This window comes from Aegilops tauschii, chromosome 1 (genome assembly GCF_002575655.3).
Source record: "Aegilops tauschii subsp. strangulata cultivar AL8/78 chromosome 1, Aet v6.0, whole genome shotgun sequence".
NCBI lineage: Eukaryota > Viridiplantae > Streptophyta > Magnoliopsida > Poales > Poaceae > Aegilops > Aegilops tauschii.
Genome location: NC_053035.3, coordinates 199,338,034 through 199,352,318, shown reverse-complemented (window position 1 = coordinate 199,352,318; position 14,285 = coordinate 199,338,034).

Below are 14,285 nucleotides of genomic sequence, written 5' to 3'. Positions count from 1 at the left end.
AATTTTGACACAGGGGAATTATCTAGAGCAATGCAAGTTATTTCTCCGGCTAAGCGTTTGAGCTCTAGCATGATGGTTCCAAATGTCGGTATCAAGATGGGCGACTATAAATTTCTGTCTTCTCCAATTGTTCTTGGTGACTCGGATATTGATTTAATTCTTGGGATGGACTGGCTTTCTAAGCACAAGGCTCAACTTGATTGTGCTGCCAGGGAAATTCAATTGACACACTCTTCTGAGGATGTTATCATCTATGCCGCTCGTGATGAAACCATTCGGTTGTTTTCTCTCAATGAGAAGGGAGAATTGAATGCCATCTCTCAAATTCCAGTCGTTTGTGAGTACCAAGATGTCTTTCCAGAAGAGCTTCCGGGTATGCCTCCTCACCGGCCAGTTGAGTTCGTTATCGATCTTGAGCCTAGCACTGAACCCATTTGCAAGCGTCCATACAAGCTTGGACCCAAGGAGCTGAAGGAATTGAAGTGGTTTGATCAGACCGAGTTCATCTCCATGGGGTTGTGGTGTTCTTTTTGTCCAGAAGAAGGATGGCACGGAACGACTTTGTGTCGACTACCGTCCATTGAACAAGAAGACAATCAAGAACAAGTATCCACTTCCCAACATCAATGAGCTATTTGAGCAACTCAAAGGTGCTAAAGTATTCTCCAAGCTTGACCTTCGTATGGGTTATGTCAGATTTGCATTCGTGAAGAAGATATTCCCAAGACAGCATTCAGAACAAGCTTTGGTTCTTATGAATATACTGTCATGTTTTCCGGCCTTGTCAATGCTCCTCCAACATTCTCTCGGATGATGAATTTCATCTTCAACCCCTATACTAAAGAATTCGTCCTGGTGTATCTCGATGATATCTTGGTCTTCTCCAAGAATAAGAAGGATCATGCCAAACATTTGCGATTGGTGCTCGACAAGCTCAGAGAGTATCAATTCTATGCGAAGTTTTCCAAATGTGAGTTTTGGCTCGATGAAGTTCTTTACCTTGGTCATATCATCTCTGCCAAGGGCATCGCTGTTAATCCCGAGAAGGTGTCCGCAATTGTGAATTGGGAACCTCCTCAGAATGTCAAGCAGCTCCGCAGTTTTCTTGGTCTTGCAAGCTATTGCCGAAGATTCGTTGAGAATTTCTCTAAGATTGCAAAGCCTCTTTCCAACCTCCTCCAGAAGCATGTGAAGTATGTCTGGTCTCCGGAGTGTGACGTTGCTTTCAACACTCTCAAAGAGAAACTCGTCACAGCTCCTGTCTTGACTCCTCCTGACGAATCCAAGCCATTTGAAGTTTTCTGTGATGCTTCTCTTCAAGGTCTCGGTGCTGTGTTAATGCAAGAGAAGAAAGTTGTGGCCTATACCTCTCGTCAGTTGAAGCCCAATGAAAAGAACTACCCCACTCACGATCTTGAGTTGGCGGTAGTTGTCCATGCATTAATAACATGGAGACATCTCTTGTTGGGAAGAAAAGTGGACATATTCACCGATCACAAGAGTCTCAAGTACATCTTCACTCAGCCCAACCTCAACCTCAGGCAAACTCGATGGGTCGAAATGATTCAAGAGTACAATCCGAGTATTGAATATACTCCAGGCAAAGCCAATGTCATTGCAGATGCTTTGAGCAGGAAGGCTTATTGCAACAGCCTAATCCTCAAGCCATTCCAACCGGATCTTTGTGAAGTTTTTCGCAAGCTGAATCTCCAAGTTGTTCCTCAAGGCTTTCTTGCCAACCTCATAGTCTCTCCTACTTTGGAAGATCAAATTCGTGAGGCACAACTGCTGGATACCATGGTGAAGAAGGTGAAACGTGGTATTGACAAGGGTCTTTCCAAATACAAGTGCTATCGCGTTGATGACAGAGACACTTTATTCTTCGAGGACCGGATTGTGGTTCCTAAAGGTGATCTAAGGAAAGTCATTATGAACGAGGCACACAATTCTCTTCTTTCCATTCATCCTGGAAGTACAAAGATGTTCCATGACCTCAAGCAGTCGTATTGGTGGACACGAATAAAGCGAGAAATCGCTCAGTTCATGAATGAATTTGATGCCTGTCGAAGGGTGAAAGCAGAACACCAACGACCAGCTGGTCTCCTCCAACCTCTTGCTATCCTAGAATGGAAGTTTGATCATATCGAAATGGACTTCATGACTGGATTTCCCAAGTCCAAGCGTGGAAATGATGCTATCTTCGTTGTCATCGACAAGCTCACTAAAGTGGCTCATTTCCTTCCAATCAAAGAGTCGATCACAGCAGCTCAGTTGGCAGAGCTATACACCTCCAAGATTGTCTCTTTGCACGGCATTCCACAATTGATTTCTTCAGATCATGGAAGCATCTTCACTTCTAAGTTCTGGGACTCATTCCAGAAGGCCATGGGCACCAACATTCGCTTCAGCACCGCTTTCCATCCTCAAACTAGTGGCCAAGTCGAGCGAGTAAATCAAATTCTTGAAGATATGCTCAGGGCTTGTGTCATTTCCTTTGGCATGAAATGGGAAGATTGTCTTCCATATGCCGAATTCTCCTACAACAACAGCTTCCAAGCGAGTTCGGGCAAGGCCCCATTCGAGATTCTCTATGGCAGAAAGTGTCGTACTCCTCTCAATTGGTCAGAGACTGGTGAACGCCAACTTCTTGGCAATGACTTAATCACAGAGGCTGGAGAAATGTGAAAATCTCAAAGCCGCGCAATCGCGCCAGAAGAGTTACTATGATAGTAAGCACCGTGATGTGGCTTTCGAGATCGGAGACCATGTCTACCTCCGCGTCTCTCCAATGAAAGGCACTCGTCGCTTCGGTATCAAAGGGAAGCTTGCCCCTAGATACGTGGGTCTTTTCAAGATCATTGGCAAAAGAGGCGACCTCGCCTATCAACTTGAGCTTCCTTCCAACTTCGTGAACGTGCACGATGTGTTCCATGTGTCACAGCTTCGCAAGTGCTTCAAGACTCCTGAGCGCACCATCAACTTCGAAGAGATTGACCTCCAAGAAGATCTGTCTTATCATGAGCACCCCGTTGCTATTCTTGAAGAAACCGAGCGCAAGACTCGCAACAAGTCAATCAAATTCCTGAAAGTGAAGTGGTCGCACCATTCCGACCTAGAAGCCACCTGGGAACGCGAGGACCACCTCCATTCTGAATATCCGGAGTTCTTTCAGTCCTAGATCTCGGGACGAGATCCTCTCGTAGTGGTGGAGTGTGATAACACCCCGGATGTAACTTTCCATATGTGTAACTCCAACTCTTGCCATTTTCGGCTATGTGTTATGATATTCCCTTCGTGGTCGGGTTTTGTTTTTCGTTTTTGCATTTTGTTCATGTCATGCATCTCATATCATGTCATCATGTGCATCTCATTTGCATACGTGTTCGTCTTATGCATCCGAGCATTTTCCCCGTTGTTCTTTTCGTGAGCGGGTGTCAAACGTTCTCGGAATGGACCGAGGTTTACCAAGTGGCCTTGGTGCACCACCGGTAGACCACCTGTCAAGTTTCGTTACATTTGGAGGTCGTTTGATGCTCCAACGGTTAACCGGGTCACCGCAAAGTCCTTTTGTGTGTTGCAGCAAAACCCCCCTCCAAACAGCCCAAAACCCACCTAAGTCTCTTCCATGCTCTAGGTCGTTCGATCACGATCGTGTGGGCGAAAACCGCACTCCATTTGGAGTCTCCTAGCTCCCTCTACCTATAAAAATACCTCCCCCCTCCAAAATCTCGGGCAAAAACCACCCCTAACCCTAGATCAAATCGCCCCGCCGCCACGGGACGCGTCCGCCGCCGCCGGACACTGCACCCGCCGCCGCGCCGGGCCTCTCCCAGCCTGCCACGTGGCAGCGCCACCGCCCGTACGCCCGCGGCCCGGTGAGCCCTTTCCCGGCCCCCGCGGCCCGGGACGCCGCCCGCGCCCTCCGTCGCCGTCCTCCGCCGGACCTCGCCGCCTCGCCGCTTCCCCGTCACCGGCCGCCGCGCCGCCTCCGCCACGCCCTCCCGCGGGCCGCGCCGGACCCCGCGCCATGGCGCCTCTACGCCGCGCCGGCGCCGTGCCCCGTCTCCCTCCTCTCCATCTCCAGTCGCCGGCCCCGCCACCCTCCTCCTCTCGAGCTCCGGCGAGCAGCAACTCCGGCCGTCCCTGATCTCCGGCGGCCCGAACCCTAGAGCTCACCGAAGGTTGACTTTCTTCCTCCCACGAAATATTCCAAGTCCTAGATAATTTACAATATATGCTCCTATTCATTGCATCATAACTCTCTGCATATAGCTCCGTTTCGTGCGTGTAATATATCAAAATGTTCGTCTCGAGATGATATTAGTTTTATTCCATTATGGCATGTTCATTTGAGTCTATCTTGATACCCAAATCTCTGGTGCAAGAGTGCTATATGCTGTTAACTGCTGTTACTTATCAGAATTTGAGGATTTGTTATTTTTGTTGCTATTGATGTGTGCATCTTATGGGCATGAGCTCTACATGTGTTTTGATTATATGCCATGCCATCTTTACAGAGGTGTATGCCATGTATTTTTGTGATCTCTGTGGTGAATAGCACAAGCATGCAAACTAGGCTTCGTGATGTTTCTGATTTCAGGGACTTAGTAATTGTGCCAAGTCTGTGACTGCTGTTATTTTATTGCTATGTATCCATGTGTCTACAGAGAGATACATGCTTCTTTGGGTGATGTTCAGTAAGGATGTTTTGTAGATATAGTTGTACTCTATCCATCCATGCCCTTCTTTGCAATTATGGAGTGTCATAGCGTGACTCAATCTTGCTCTACTTTTGCTATAAAATATTCCTGGCAGATTCTTAACATGATATTCAATTTTGCCAAGGTTGTTGTAGTTATTTCATACATGCTATGATCTTGCTCTTGCTATGGATAGCTTCATAAACATGCCACCTTGCTGTAGGTATGCTTGTTTTCTCATGCATTGCTTTGTGGTGAGTGAATCAAGCTCACCAAGATGCCTTCATATTACTGTTTCTGCCATGCTCTATTTTCTGCTAAGTCTGAAACCTGTTAACGAAACTTGCTATGTTTACATGGGTGCCATGATATCTTCTGGTCCTTTTTGGCTTATGGTTAGTAAGGGACTTCTGTTCTATGCATTTAGTATATTCATGTCATGCCTTGTTTTGCTATGTCAAGTTCCTGTAGCATGTGTTTTGCAATATCTCTTATTTTGGGATATCACAATATCTCTTATTTAATTAATGCATCTATATATTTGGTAAAGGGTGGAAGGCTCGGCCTTATGCCTGGTGTTTTGTTCCACTCTTGCCACCCTAGTTTCCGTCATACCGGTATTATGTTCTTTGAGTTTGCGTTCCTTACGCGGTTGGGTGATTTACGGGGCCCCCTTGACAGTTCGCCTTGAATAAAACTCCTCCAGCAAGGCCCAACTTTGGTTTTACCATTTCCCACCTAAGCCTTTTTCCCTTGGGTTTTCGCGAGCCCGAGGGTCATCTTTATTTAAACCCCCGGACCAGTGCTCCTTCGAGTGCTGGCCCAAACCGAGCGATGTCCGGCGCCCCCTGGGCAATCAGGGTCTATGCCAACCCGACGTCTGGCTCATCCGGTGTGCCCTGAGAACGAGATATGTGTAGCTCCTATCGGGATTTGTCGGCACATTCGGGCGGCTTTGCTGGTCTTGTTTTACCATTGTCGAAATGTCTTGTAAACCGGGATTCCGAGACTGATCGGGTCTTCCTGGGAGAAGGTTTATCTTTCGTTGACCGTGAGAGCTTATGATGGGCTAAGTTGGGACACCCCTGCAGGGTATTATCTTTCGAAAGCCGTGCCCGCGGTTATGTGGCAGATGGGAATTTGCTAATGTCCGGTTGTAGAGAACTTGTCACTTGACTTAATTAAAATACATCAACCGTGTGTGTAGCCGTGATGGTCTCTTCTCGGCGGAGTCCGGGAAGTGAACACGGTTTGAGTTATGCATGAACGTAAGTAGTTTCAGGATCACTTCTTGATCATCTCTAGCTTCGCGACCGTTGCGTTGCTTCTCTTCTCGCTCTCACTTGTGTATGTTAGCCACCATATATGCTTAGTGCCTGTTGCAGCTCCACCTTTTTACTCCATCCTTTTCTATAAGCTTAAATAGTCATGATCTCGCGGGTGTGAGATTGCTGAGTCCTCGTGACTCACAGATTCTACCAAAACAGTTGCAGGTACCGACGATGCCAGTGCAGATGACGCAACCGAGCTCAAGTGGGAGTTCGACGAGGAACGTGGTCGTTACTATGTTTCTTTTCCTGATGATCAGTAGTGGAGCCCAGTTGGGACGATCGGGGATCTAGCATTTGGGGTTATCTTATTTTCATTTGGATTTGACCGTAGTCGGTCTATGTGTGGATTTTGTATGATGTATGAATTATATTTATGTATTGTGTGAAGTGGCGATTGTAAGCCAACTCTCGTTATCCCATTCTTGTTCATTACATGGGATTGTGTGAAGATAACCCTTCTTGCGAAAATACCACAATGCGGTTATGCCTCTAAGTCGTGCCTCGACACGTGGGAGATATAGCCGCATCGTGGGTGTTACAGTAGCCGCAGACGGGCACGGGGCATTTGCAGGGTGCGAGCGGACACACGCTCTGGTGATCGGCGAGCTTATGGTAAGTGACGTAGAGCCCACACCCTTCGTGCGGGCACTCCACCCTCACCGGCGAAAGGACGGAGTCCACCGCCGTGTTCCGCACGTCAAAGCCACCGCCGCGCTCGCACTTCTGGCACTGCTGCTGGTCCCCGGGGCGCTCAACGCGGCAGTCCGCGCAGGCCAGGTGCCCTCCCTTGCACTGCAGAAATCAATCAAACATCACATCAATCAAGAAACCTGCACCTTGCTCAATCAGCCGAACGGACGAGGTGTTTTCGAACCTCATACACTGGAGGCGTCAAGGGGCGGAGGCACAAGGGGCAGTGGAGCACGGTGAGGTCCATCGAGACCTTAGAGAGCTCCATCGCCGGGTCCTGTTCGGTCTGCATGATCTCACCCTCCTCGTGCACAACCATCTCTCGACTTGGGCCGGGGTATTACAAAGCTTTACCGTCACATATTTTATACTACTTCAAGGTGCATTAAATCAACACATGCAAGTATCAAAAGGAGAGTCACGGCATGCATGCATGCGTTGTAATTAATGCATCGGTAAACGCAAATTATTGAATATATCGAGTGCAGTGCTTTGATGTGTCGCGTCAACTCATACATCAACGAGAAGTTTGATTATCCTCTCCCTCGCGGACTTAACTGCACCTGCCTTTGGCTGTATGACAGGTTGGCCACACACCTGTCGGGACCACCTGTCATACACGCAAAGGCAGGAGCGTCCCTCCCTCGCCCATGAGCGTGATGGCTGGCAAGACTAGGAGAAGCTTTCGCTACACGCTCTCCCTCCCGCACGCGGTGGACATGCAGGAGTTCAATCGGTGTCAGATGGATAGAAGCGTACTGTAGTACTCCTCTAGTGCAGTAGTACTCCATCATTGTTCGACTTCCCGAAGAGGCAAAGAGCCAACCGCAGCCCGGACGCTCGTGTGGCAGTTTCATGTGTACAGTAGTCTAGGATAGCGTGTACCATGCCTGTAAGCTTAAAATCGTTGGGGTCGGCTCCATGCTATGTGGCCGTCTCGAAGTTTAAAAAAAATTAAAATAGTCTTCTGGCCCTACCTGACACCCTGGTGACTGTAGTTTGCACGCTCATCTGGTCAAGACAGGAATATATATTTTAATTTGTATTTTTTTCAAAAAGGGGGGACTCCCCGGCCTCTGCATCAGAACGATGCATACGGCCACATATATTTTAATTTGTGGTGGGTAAATGTTAGAGGTTGCAGCAAATATATTGTACATAGCGGGTCTTTCAGCCAAGTTTAGAGGCAAGCATGTGGGGCCAGTGCTATGATGTGTCGCGTCAACTCGTACAACGAGGAGAAGCTTGATTTTACTACACGCCTTCTCCCTCACCCATGCGCGCGGTTGCTCGCAAACGAGGACAGGCTTTTGCTTAGTAGTACTTCTACAACAAGCTATCCGTCCCGCTCGCGGTGGATGGACATGCAGCAGTGGATTCGACACTGTAGAAGCAGCAGTAGTAACATCATTGTTTGTCTTCTCGAAGAGGCGAAGAGCCAAGCGCAAACCAAACGTTGCAGTTGCGAACATTGGAGCACGCATATAACCAGGCTCTTGCATGAGACAAAATTGCTATGTGAGCCCACTATTGTACTAGTACGTACAACTACTTGCTAGTATAGCCATGTAAACCAGAAAGGAGTATTTGCCCTTCTAGAGATTTCAACAAGTGACTAGACTACACCGAGACGGAGTACATATGGAGCAAAATGAGTGAATCTGCACCGTAAATAAATACGTACTAGTTCTATCGTTTTCCTCTCCGAGGTGCACAATATTGAGTATACTGACTAGTCTCTTTTTGACACGCATTTATGTTTTTTTACACAGTACAGACGCAAGTGCTCATATACACGCGCATACACTCACCCCTATGAACGCACACACGCATGGCACTATCATCTTGAAATTTACGAAGTCACCATAGGCACCTCGTCGTCGACGGGTCCATAGGTGCTTGAATGCCAAGGAGGGAGAGGGTAGCGGTTCCTGAGACGTTGAACGGTCAATGATGCATCCTCAATTACATGCAGAGGGAATTAATTGGAGAAGCAGAATAGAGCCAGCACGATGTGAATGCAACACAGTTTGGACTCTCATATAATAAAGGCGCCCCACCACTCCAATCCATCTACTCCCAAGTCTCTGCGCAACACTGCTCACTCCAATCCAAGACCAAGTGACCAGAAGCCACAAGCACCTATGGAGGCGATGGACGCGAGCCGCAGTCGGCTGTGCCAAATCATCCAAGGCACCGGCCTGCGGCCCCGCACCGCGTAGCGTTTCTAGACGGTGCTGGCGGTCGCAGGCATCGTAGCCCTCGCCGACGCCGGCTTTGCCTCTCGCATGGACGGCATGATGGTCAACTCCATCCGCAAGTTCACCGCCGTCAAGAAGTGCGCGGACGACCTTACCGTACTGCTCCAGCCCGCGCGCCCAGGCTCCTCATTGCCTGCCACCCTCATCAGCCTCCATGGTGACGAACTCTTTCAAGCCCTGGTGGCCCTGCAGGTGCCAGAGGTCGCGACAAAGAATGTGCACCTCGAGGCCGCGCTCGCCGCACAACGCCTCGCCATGCAAGAAACCGTCGACCTGCACATCCACGTCTATGAGGAAATCGTCTACATAGGCCACTACAAGGCAAGCGAGGACAAAGACATTGGCCTTCTTCCAGCGGCTGGAATCTTTGAACGCCATTGTTCAGAAGCACGTCGACCTGGCCACGAAAGCCGCTGCTACTTAGGCGCCGTTCAGTGGGCCGGCGCCCTGAGTCGAGGAGGTGGACGTCGTCGATGGATGCATCTCTTCTTGCCTGCTGTAACCAGCACTGCATCGCCTCGTGGCCTTAATGTTTTATTAGTATAGTACTCCCTCCGTTCCCAAATATAAGTCTTTCTAAAGATTCCAGCAAGTGACTACTACATACGGAGCAAAATGAGTGAATCTACACTCTAAACTATGTCTACATACATCTGTATGCTGTATTCCATTTGAAATAGTATCTAAAAAGGCTTATATTTATGAACGGAGGGAGTATATGGCATTTTTATTCCAGTCGTAACGTTTTCACTGTGAGGTGGGGCCGCAGTTGAGCAAACCCACCTGCCCACCGGGCGTCGGCCGAGTTTAGAATTAGAAGAGAGAAACGAGGGAGGAGAGCTAGCTGTAGCACGGACGCTGTTGTCAGATGGGACTCGTGTTTATAGAATAGGAGTACTGAGCACTCGTGCCTCTTTTTTTTGAGGGAAAAATTAGTCGTATGTCTAGTACCACTAGTTGGGTGCGTGCGACCTATAGCTGTCATCACTTTAGGTCTGCTTTTCGAACCGCGGCTACGCTTCATAATACATATTATTTCACGCATTTATCCTCCTATATGTACTCCTAGGCTATTTCCACGTGCTCCCATTCGCCGACATGTGGGACATAGAGCATCTGAGTCGTAGTGCATGCACGACTCGGAGCATATGCCGGGGTACTTTACATTTCAGACCTCACGAATTACATGCAAACCCCCCGCAGAAGAATAAATAGATGAATGAATTACTACATGAAACCGGATTATTTTCATGGAAACCAGAGCATGTTCATTAAATTTTGGACATAACACGTTTATAAAAAATGACCAGACCGAAACCTGTCTAAGGGCCTCTTTGATTTTTCCCACAAAAAAAGGGCCTCTTTGATTCGCAGGATACTGAAAACACAGGAATGGGGAAAGTACGATGGCGATGAACCGAGACGAGGAGAACTCTAACTCAGTTAGTGGTTAGAGTTAGATTCTAACCCTGAACTAACTCTAAACCAAATAGGTGTATGGATGGCAGGGGTAGATTGACAATAAATGCTCTATCTCTATCATTTGACTACTTTGGACCCTATTTCCTGCCGGATTTGGAGGGTGCTTGGATACGTTTTATTTCCATGACTAAAAGTAGTGGGAGTAAAACTTGCTAGCCTCACCCATGCTTGGATCCAAATACTAAAGAGACTAAAATCAAGTTAATGAGCATTTATTATCCTCCAAACCCTCCAATCCAGAACTCGCCTGTGTTAAAGGAGAGGAGTTAAATGAGGAGAGAGAGGACTAGTCCACATATTAGTAGGGGTACCCCTCACTAAATTTTTTTAGTCTCAAGACTAGTTTTAGCCCCTCTTTAGTCAGGGGTGCTTGGAACTTTAGCCTCTTAAAGAGACTATTTTTAGTTAGACTAAAATAAGTCCCTTGGATCCAAGCACCCTCTTAGTGTAGCCGGCTCTTCTGTGGCCTCCTCCCGCTCACAATTGACATAAACGAACCATCTATACAAATCAAGCATGCAAAACATGATAATTTTTACTTTGTCCATACAAATGAGATATACCACTTAAACATACAAGTCGTCAATCAAGCTTCACAAAATAAAAAAACACTTCATGAAACAAAGAATGAGCTAACTCATCATGGAAGTCATTCACGATAGGGAGGGAGCCCGGAGCCCCTCACGCACCGAGGGAGGACCTCGCCATCGTCGCTCTGGAGGAAGGCTCTGTAGAGCCCAAGCCGTGGGAACCCCTCCGACGCTGGCCCTTGCGAGTTGAGGTCGACACCGGCATGGGTAGCAGGGCCGTTTGCCGCCGACTGGGAACTTAATCTTTGGGCCTCTAGAAATAATGCAAGCCTGTAACTAAAATACCTAGAAAGGTGAACTGAATCTTTGGGCCTCTAGAGATAATGCAAGCCTGAAACTGAAATACCTAGAAAGGTGAACTGAATCTTTGGGCCTCTAGAAATAATGCAAGCCTGGAAGTGAAATACCTAGAAAGGTGAACTGAATCTTTGGGCCTCTAGAAATAATGCAAGCCTGAAACTGAAATACCTAGAAAGGTGAACTGAATCTTTGGGCCTCTAGAAATAATGCAAGCCTGAAATTAAAATACCTAGAAAGGTGAACTGAATCTTTGGGCCTCTAGAAATAATGCAAGCCTGAAATTGAAATACCTAGAAAGGTGACCTGAATCTTTGGGCCTCTAGAAAGATTTATTACCTCCTCAAGCAGCATCAAACAATTCCATGCGTGCACCACAAATCTATACCAAGTTTGATCGGGATCTACTTTTCCAAATCAAAATTAGCGCTAGAGCAAGCAAGATCAATGATATGGCCGTGAGACAGAGAAGGAACGAACAAACTCACCCCTCTCGCGACCTCCCTGGTAGATGCGCCACCGCCGCGCACGACAGAGGGAGAAAAACGACTAGTGAAGGGGGAGCGGGGCGACCTTCGAAGGCCGGAGGGAGAGGGCGGCCGGAGTAGGGCGGCGGAGGCGGGAAGGAGAGGGCGGCCGGAGGAGAGAGAGGGCGAGCGGCCCTATGGGGAACAGAGAGGAGTCGTGCGAGAGGGGGGGAGCGATCTGGTGCGGGAAGGGGAGATTTTTTTAGTTCTCTTTTAGTGGGCCCGAGGATAACTAACCCAATTAGAACCTCTCCACCGGGCTATTTTTTTAGCTGGGTTAGAGCAAACTAGCTCAAACTAACCCCTCTTGTTTCGATAATTTGAGGCTATTTCAACCCAAAATAGCTCTAACTCAGGGATCCAAACAAAGAGGAGTGTTACTGTACATGCTACAGTGTGGACGTAGCACATTGTTTTTTATGGCCATATCACCACATTGTTTTCTACTGCTGGTTCACTGGGCTACCGTGGTTCGCACTGCTGGTTCACTGGGCTGTCGTGGTTCGCACTCCTCCGACCTGAGTAGTACTCTAGTATAGTACTACTATATACCGCATCATTCTTTGCTCCTTCTTACTACTCCGACATGTGGGAGAGCCAGCATCCGGGTCGACGTGTCATGCACCAGATTAGAGCGCGGAACGGAAGGGGGGCATCACCCCGGTCGGAGCGCCAGTAATTCATGACTATAGTGAGTGGTCATATCACAAGTCTTTCCAGCAGTAACGCGCCGTCGAATCGCACGGCCCCACTCACTCACCCTCCTCGCCTCTCTGTCAAACCGCATACCCGAAAACTGCCGCGCGTACTGCCCGGGAAAAGCCCCGCCCTCAACTTTTAACTACGCGAAAATAGTTCGAGCTTGTTCGTTCTATATAAATACAGTACTTACTGTATGTTTATTCACCCATGGGGTTGTTCAATGAATGGAAGGGCGGGGAGCACAAGTGAACAATACTGTAGTACTACTAGTAGTAAGTAGGAGTCGTACAGTAGTCACCTTAAATGGAGAGTTTCTTTTCTTTAATGCCACGTACACAAATTGAAACGCTTGTTGTGGAGAGAGAAAAGATAATCACTCCACTATATATGGACGCAGGGGCCTGAGCGCTTGCTTTACTAGGGTTGCTCTCTTCATTCTCTCATCCTCTCCAGATATAAACAAGACAGCGGTAGCGACATTTTCTCTCTGCTCACCGCTGGTCACAGATCCGGCCGGATCCCTTCGGCCGGTGTGTGTAGAGGACAAAAGGTGCATCGTTCACGCGGTCATCACCGCCGAGGGAGGAAACCCACAGCTGCCGGAGGGGCCCGATCCTCTGCCCGTGCCGTTCTCTCCGACACAGCGCCGGCTCAGGAGGTCCTCCGACCCTTCTTCCTCCCTGCCGTATTGTCCGCAGATCCGACCTGCCGCCGCCAACATCCCGGCAACCCTCAGGTATAAGTTATTCGAAAGCGGCCTTGCTCTACTGCCCCAGCTCCCCACGTGTCTGCATGTGCATCTTTTTCTACTCCCATCAGCTCTTCCAAAGCCACCTAAATTTTTAGTATTATTAGAGGTAAAGCTACTTCATGCATTCAAATCTAGGGCTTTGTTCAAACTACGAAGAAAGGGGGGAAAGTTGTAGCATGAATCTAGGACTTGATTCAAAGAGGAAATAATATGGTGAAAGTAGTAGAGACCGGATACCCAACCAGTCTCTTGGTTGAAAAGGGAAATAATGGGAAAACGCAGTACAAACTGAATAAGGAGCAGATCTATTATTGGTTGAAAGAAGGATAGAAAGTGGCGGCTGGTGGACAAGTCAACAGAGTATGTCCAGGATTAGGTTTGCTGCCATCACATAGTAAAAGGTCTCCAGGTTTAGATTTGCTGCCCTCACATAGTAAAAGGTCTCAGGATTAGATTTGTTGCCCTCACATAGTAAAAGGTCTCAGGATTAGATTTGCTGCCCTCACATAGTAAAAGGTCTCCAGGATTAGATTTGCTACCCTCACATAGTAAAAGGTCTCCAGGATTAGATTTGCTGCCCTCACATAGTAAAAGGTCTCCAGGATTAGATTTGCTGCCCTCACATAGTACAAGGTCTCCAGGATTAGGTTTGCTGCCCTCACATAGCATGAACAAACTCGACATCACCACTTTATGCCTCCTTGTAGGTACATTTTGCTGATGCGTCCACTATCGCATGTCCTTATACCAACCTTTTTCTGTTGTTCATGTAAGGGCGCATGTAAAATGAAGCGATCACACTGTTACCTTAGGGACATGTCTAACCAGTGTTATTGTTAATCTAATGCCTCCAGTGATAAGATGCAATTAAACTGTGTTACAAATGGCACACCTGCTATTTTCCCCAGTATGATAAGTAAGTTGCTCCTTTACGCTGCTGAGTGTCCTGGTGTC